Source organism: Meleagris gallopavo, chromosome 8 (assembly GCF_000146605.3).
Source record: "Meleagris gallopavo isolate NT-WF06-2002-E0010 breed Aviagen turkey brand Nicholas breeding stock chromosome 8, Turkey_5.1, whole genome shotgun sequence".
NCBI lineage: Eukaryota > Metazoa > Chordata > Aves > Galliformes > Phasianidae > Meleagris > Meleagris gallopavo.
This window is the reverse complement of record NC_015018.2, coordinates 12,567,470-12,575,106: the sequence shown is the minus strand read 5'-3', so window position 1 is coordinate 12,575,106 and position 7,637 is coordinate 12,567,470.

Here is a 7,637-nt window from a genome sequence, read left to right as displayed (position 1 = left end):
ACATCTTCTAAAATACAAACAGCAGCAATCCAGAACAAGCTAATTTATGCTGTGAACAATTCAGCCCAGGAATTGTGAAACTGAAGAATTCAGAAACTGATGGAGAAGGTGACTGCCAGCTCTTAGCTTCCTCTGATATCAGCTGGGTAAGAAGGGCTTTTGAGTTGTAGTGAGTTTTTCTTTAATGCCCAACAGCCACTCATCGTCAAGAAAAATATCCTTATGTATTTGGCCCAAGTAGCCGAGTGCTTCTGCCAGATTCTGCAAGACCCAGAGATCCCAGGAACCCAGTCTATCAGCATGTTTCTCAAGTCTGCAAACGTTGTCCTCTACAGACTGAGTTCCATTTGCACAGCAGCTTACAGAAGGAGATCTGAAACTTCATCTTACTTGTTAGTTACAACAGTAGAAGCTGCTGTACCACCTGTTACCATCAGGACAACTGCTGATGCAACACAACCCACAGTAAGCATACAAACACACCCATCTCACAGCAAACACTGGACAGCAGGTATTTTGAACTGGTTTCTGTGCTGTAGTGCTGTGGGCCTCCTTCAACATACTACCAGCTCCGCCACTGACAAGAATTAGTAGTATGTCAGAATTACACTGAGAATCTCCAAACATGTTCCTTGTGGTATGGTAGGGCTCTGAAGTTGAGGATGTAGTAAAAACTTTAGGCTCTTCATGGGACAGTGCCATTCTATTAAGCTTCTACAAGAGAAGTATTGGATAACCTCAAGTTGAAGCTCAGCGAAATGTTTCCACGATGATTCAGTTCTAAATCAATACTTTTTACTAAAAGACATCTAACGACCTGCATCTTGAGGGTCATAAATAATGTTTCAGCACTAATCGATTACACACTATAATGCAGAAAGTCATTGAAGCCTAGATATAAATGTAATAAAGCCTCAACTTTATTATTACAGCTCTATTCATACAGAGTTATTTGTGTCGACATGTTTTGCTACCTAGATCAATTTTACTATAAATACAGCATTTCAAGATTGCTCATGTATTAAAAAAAACAACAAAAACAGACTGCCTCACACTGAGATATCCAAAACGTGGGGGAAAAAAAAAAACAAAAACAACCTCACAGCAACAGTAAGACAGTAAGTCTTGTTTTATGTCCAAAACAGCTCAATAACCGTAGGCACCGATACCCCCAAAATTGTTATTCATTTTACATAGCTGAAAACAGTGGCCACATGAGTTTACTGTGACTAGCTTTCTTCTCCTCTGAGCAAAAATATAATTGAGAACCATCACTCTTGGGAGTTGTGAACTACTAAATACACATTTCCTTCTTTGGGAGTGAAAGATCACTTCCACCCACTGTTTTTCGTTGGGAATTACCCCCCTGAACATTTGCTGGAAGCTTTTTCCATTTGTTAGTCTGACACTTGGAAGGGATACTGTGTAATTGAGGTCATCAGAAGACACATGTACTGTGAAACAAGCACTGGGTATTTTTGCAAGTTTAATTATTGCTTATCACTGTCAGAGACCTGTACTTCTCCTAATGTAAGTGACTGCTGAACACCACTCACTTTTTATCTGCACCATTTTTAAAAAAAGTCCTGTATCAGGGCTTGAGAGGAGACCATAAGAACTAATAACAGGCCTGACATAACCAGGCATATTGTATGCTCTACTTGTCCCACTCTTCAATTTGCAGTACTGGAAGAGAATATAAATTGAGCTTAATTGCAAAATTGCCTGTTCAGTCCTTGAATCAGAAAATTACACTTTTACAATTTCTCTTCATTCTCATTTCCCTTTTCCCCAGAGAATGTACAATTCCAGCATTACTTTTCGTCTTCTTCAAACACTTCTACAATCATGCTCCTCTACCCTGGCCCCTACCCTCCCAAGCCTCTCTCTTCTCACTTCTATAGGACAACACCGTCTGTCTCCATACTTCACAGCCTTCCTCCACACAGCCTCTTGGCCACTCACTGGCTTCTCGTTACAGGGCAACATTCTGGGGGATCAAGGAAGGGGCAAAACGCAGAGAGCCCAGAACCAAACACCAGCTGTTCTACTCCCAGCATCTTGGGCACAGTCCCATTTCTTGTGCACTTCTTGCCTCTGAGCTGCCAGTATGAGAGCTGGGTCTCAGCCTTCCATCTCCTAACTGCTGACACAAGAGGCAGCTGGTCCTTTCTTTTTACATGCACTCAAAGACTGCTGCAATACTGCAATATTTAAAAGTCATCTGTGACTTCAAATTAATTCTGTCTGAAGTAACACACTTAAAAAAAAAAAAAAAACGAACACCTGAAGAAGCAATTCCTGGCCTTTTTCCTACTCCTACTTTTTCCTATTCTAGTGAAATGCCTACACATTTATTTTCTGGACTAGAAATTAACATTCAATCCCTGACCAGAGTTAGGAAAAAAATAAGCCTCATAAAACAATAGAAGGAAACTATTCAATTTTCAACCAGCTTCCTTCTTTCCTTCATGTCTCTGTCAAGACCTTTCTTAAAAATAAAAATAAAAAAAGCAATCCACTAGGAATTTTAAATTTTAAAATTTTAAAACTTAAATTCTTATATTGAAATAGATATATAAAACAGCTCAAAAGACTGACATAGTATCTAAAATAGTGCTGAATGCTTCGAGTAAAATGAATGTGCTGTTTCTATAAAGCTTACGGATACACACAATGACTGCAACTGGATGATTACAGAAATGTGGGAGATCAACTGTCAATACAGAGGAGATGATCAATTTACAAGTTTTGAAACATGCAGCAAAGCTTTTTCGGTTCAACAATGTGCCCAGCTAAGGACAGAGCTGTGAGCAACTTTGCAGCCACTCATCAAGCTCATCTCAAGATGAAATTGTAACCTTGGCAATTGAAACAGTCTGTTTTTCCAATTTTTTTAATATCACAAAAAAAAAAATTAAAGTGCAAAGCCCTGACAATTGTTTTTAGTAGTCTGAAGTCCATGTAGCCTAAACAAATTTCTGCTTTGACCCTTTAATAGGGCTCATCATAAAGAAATATCTGCCACTATATTCTTGGACATGTTCTAAGTTAAAAAACGTTCTTCGCATCAGTGTCAAAGAAGACTGGTCTAGTATGAGATCTAAGATGTAAGAAACTTATGGAAGTCATTAAACTCCATGTCAGGAAGGATATATTTGACTGTCAGAATATAGGACTTCTCATATGGGATAGATGTAAATTAATAATAATCCACATCTAAACCAAAATAAACAAGAAAAAGCAAGTGGCACACTACATAAAAGAAAGAACTATTCCCTGTGCAAAGCACTGGGATATTTTAAATCAGGAGAACAATTCACTTACACATGGACAGAGACGGATTCTCACAGAAACATTTACGCAGGAATGCATGGTTATAACCAAAGGTATCACTCAAGGAAGGACTGAATGCCACCTCCAGACATGACTAAGGAGAAAAGAGCAAATGGTGCCTTCAGTTCTTTTTGCTTTGACAGAAGGCAGCTTTCTCATCCATTTTGTTTACAAACACTGGTAAGTAGAGTATTCTTGAATTAGAAACAAAGCACGCTTGGAAAGATACATTTAACAGAAGTACATAGGAGCTATTCTGAAGAACAAACGTATCTAAATGGAGATCGAACTAGGGAAAATTCTATCAAGAAAGCTCCTTGAAGCATAAGCACAGTTACCCATGCTAGAAGGCTCACAGCAAGTACTAGGACTCCAGTTCAGTCCCTGTAGCAATCTGAACAGCTGTTGACTTCCTTTCTGTTGTGCAGATAAATACCTATAAAAGTGTCAGTACTACATTGTCCAGTCAGCCACAAGAACTGCTGGTGTAAACAACAGCCTGCATTTCCAGCACAGTTTACATATTATCACTGAAATTCAAAAGGTTATATTTAAAATGAGACAGAATACAAAGTTACTCTGCAAATGAAAAATACAGGGAAAACTGTATTTTTGTGAGGTTGCATACACTGAAATGGAGGGAGAACCACCCTTTCAGCATAGTGTGTGAACTCTACAATCTCAAACAAAAGGACCCTGCTGACTGCCTTCCCACTTCCCTCACAACATCAGACAGGAAGAAGGAATCACCAATTAATTGTGCAACAAGTTATTGATCACTTCTAATTTTTACCTACAACAAGCACTCAGGAGATGTCGTTCATACAAGAGTATGACCCTTGGTTGCCCCTGTAACTTGGCATTTTTCAGATACTAACGGTAATTTTAAAAGTTGGATAGATTAAAGGAGATACTTGGGGGTCTTCTTTGGTGGTTTCTTTTTTTTCCTCCTTGTAGGTAATATGCAATGCTGAAGATTGATTCCCGCAAGTATTTTAGATACAGAATCCCTGTTTCCATGCAGACAGCTTGCTGCAATACCCAAAGAGCAAAAAGCAGCTGGGCTCATCTGCCTTCAACACCCACAGTGATAGGGAGTGAAAACCCCACGCAGTCAGCAAAAGGCAGCCAGGCAGTCAGACTTCCTATGGAAGAACGGAGGATAGGTCCGGTTACACCTGCACGCAGGTTCCAACACGAACCTTTCCATCACAGCTACCCTCACACATTAACCTTTTGCATAACACGCTCAGAACAAAGTCGGCAAAGGCTGAGATTTTTTGGAGGCATTCAGTAGGTACGAGTAGTTCTGTGACCTCTTACAATGCGACCTCAGAGCAATCCAGCTGGAGCATACAGAATAGCCTCAGAGGGCTCAGGTCCCCCACCTCCACATGTGAGGGCAGCTCACTACTAGCAGCCTCCCACACACTCATTTGTAGACATGTCCATCACAAGGCAAACAAAAACTTAACACTTCAAGTTGGCTCTTTTTGCTTTCATTTACCAGTAGCAACGAAAACCACTGCGTCAGGGGAACATCCTTCCCCACACCGATTTTAATGGAACACAGATGATCCTCAGGATTGGGTTCAGACAAGGAGGATACAGTTCATTTTGCCAAACAGGCTACACTTTTCTTGTGTACTCAGTGTTGTGACATATTCCATAATTCTTTCATTTTAGAACTAAGTATTATTATACACAACATGCGTTGCATTTTTCATGCCATTTATGTTTTATGACTTTGCTTTTAAAGCTGAGGAATACTGGTAGCCCAGTGCCATTAATATATGTTCCCAATAAGATAGGGCCAAACATTAATCTAATCATACAGAAACATCACAGATCCCATTTCCAAAAGCCAGCACTCTGCCCACCACCCACTGATGTCAGATCACATACGCTGGAAGTGCTGAAATCTATTGTTCCATCCATTTTCCCCTGTCCTGTGAGGTCCTGGCATATACTCATTAGAAACAGCTGTACACCGTAACACAGGGATATGCAACAAAATGTAAGAACCTCACAGACATATTTTAGTGTTTCACAAAGTATTAACATCAGCAGTACCACTCCAGCAAAGGCAAAGCAAACAGTACACATGCAAGCACTGCTTTCCAGGCAGAAGCAGCTCTTCAGAGCTTAATTCTATGAAAATCTTTTATTCCATAAGAACTGTGGCAGTCAGAAGTCATCCCCAGAGACAGGAAAAAGGAAAATATTTCCATATTCAAGAAAGGGAGAAAGGATAATCCAGGGATCTGCAGGCTCATGAGCCTCAGGTCTGCGTTTGGGAAAATCATGGAGCAGATCCTCAAAGCTATGTTAAGGCACAGGTGAGACAAGGTGGTGATCAGAGACAGCCTGCATGCCCTCATCAAGGGCAGATCACGTCAGAACATTCCAGTGGCCTTCTATGGTGGACTTATGGCATCAATGGAGAGAGGAAGGGAAACTGATATAATCTACCTGGACTTCTGCAAGGCCTTTGACTTGATCCCACACCATATCCTTATCTCCGAATAAGAGAGAAAGATTTGAAGGCTGGCCTATTAAGTGGATAAAGAATTGGTTGGATGGTCCTAGCCAGAAGGTTGCTGTCTATGGCTCTATGTGCAAGTGAAGGCAGGTCACACATGGTCTCCCCTCTGTGGTCCATCTTGAGACCATCGCTCTTCAACACCTTTATCAATAACATAGACAGTGGGATCGAGTGTACCCTCAGCAAGCTTGCTGATGACGCTAAGCTGAGTGTAGTTCATATAAAAGGAAGGAAGGAATGTCATCCAGAGGGACCTGGACATGCTCAAAAAATGGTCACATGAGAAGCTATTGAGATTTAACAAGGCCAAGTGCAAGATACTGCACTTGGGTTGAGACAATCCCAGATACAAGTACAGACTGGGAGAAGAACTCATTAAGAGTAGCCCAGCAGAGAAGGATGTGGGGTCCTGATGGATGAAAAGCTGGACATAAGTCAACAGCGTGCTCTTGCAACCCAGAAGGCCAACAGTATCCTTGGGTTATAACAAAAGATGGGTGCAAGCAGAGAGAGGAAGGGAACTGTCTCCCTCTATTCTGCCCTTGTAAGTCCCCATCCAGAGTGCTATGTCCAATCCTGGGGTCCCCAGCACAAGCAGGATGCAGAGGTGTTGAAGTAGGTCCAGAGTAGGTCCACAAGGATGATCAAAGGACCTCTCCTATGAAGAAAGTTTGAGGGAGTTTGGTTTGTTTAGCCTGGAGAAGAGAATGCTCTGGGGAGACCTCATTGGGGCCTACCAGTACTCGAAGGCTCTGGTAGCGATAGTACAAAGGCTTTAAACTAAAAGCATTAGGTTAGATGTTAGGAAGAAATTTTTTACTCAGAGTGGTGAGACACTGTAACAAGTTGCCCAGAGAGTCCTGAGTGCTCTACCTCTGGAGGCATTCAAGGCCGGGTTGGATAGGATCCTGGGCAGCCCTGATCTAGCGGTTGGCAGCCTTGCTCACAACAAGGGAGTTGGAGCTAGATGATCTTTAAGGTCCCTTCTAAACTAAGCTGCTCTATGATTTTCCTGAAAAAGAGGTATAGTCCGTAGGAGTTAGGAAACTATGTAAATGGATACTTACCAAGCAATTCCCAAACCCCACAACAACAAAAACAACACATTCTTTATCAATCATCTGGATGTAGGCAAGAAGAGAATGCTTACATACCAATCGCACAACTGCATGTTCTTCACCTACATTTATTCCAACTGAAGTATTTCTTATCTAAAAACACAGCTCCACTTACAAGGCCTCGAGGATTACCACTAAATCCTTTTTTTTCTTTTTGAAGTAAATTCTGACTCGGAGAGGAGGGAGAAAGGAACACCTCTGGGTCAAAGACAAACTTCAGAAGGTCTGCACTGTAATTCTCACTGTGATTTGCAGCTCTATCAATTGCTTTTCTGTTCTAACCGCAGCCGAGTGCTACAGCAGCACGGCCCCAAACAAGCCCACATTCATGGGAAGAAAAGGAGTTACAACACTTATCCGAGGGCTGAGCACGCGCCTACCCGAGCTCTCTCCCAGGAGCGCGGTAGCGGGGCCGGCAAAGCGGCGGCCCGGGCGGATGCCAAGGCTCGGCTCCGGCCCGTCCCAGCGGCGGAGCCTACCGGGGTCCGGCGGGGACCGAGAAGCTGCTCGGATAAAGCGGCTGGAAGCATAGCATCCGCCGTACTTCGGGGAACAAGCGGCAGCGCGCTGCCCAGAAGAGAAAGGAAGCAGAAAACAAACACCGAGAGCCCGAACGCGAGCGCGGCAGCCCCGTTTCC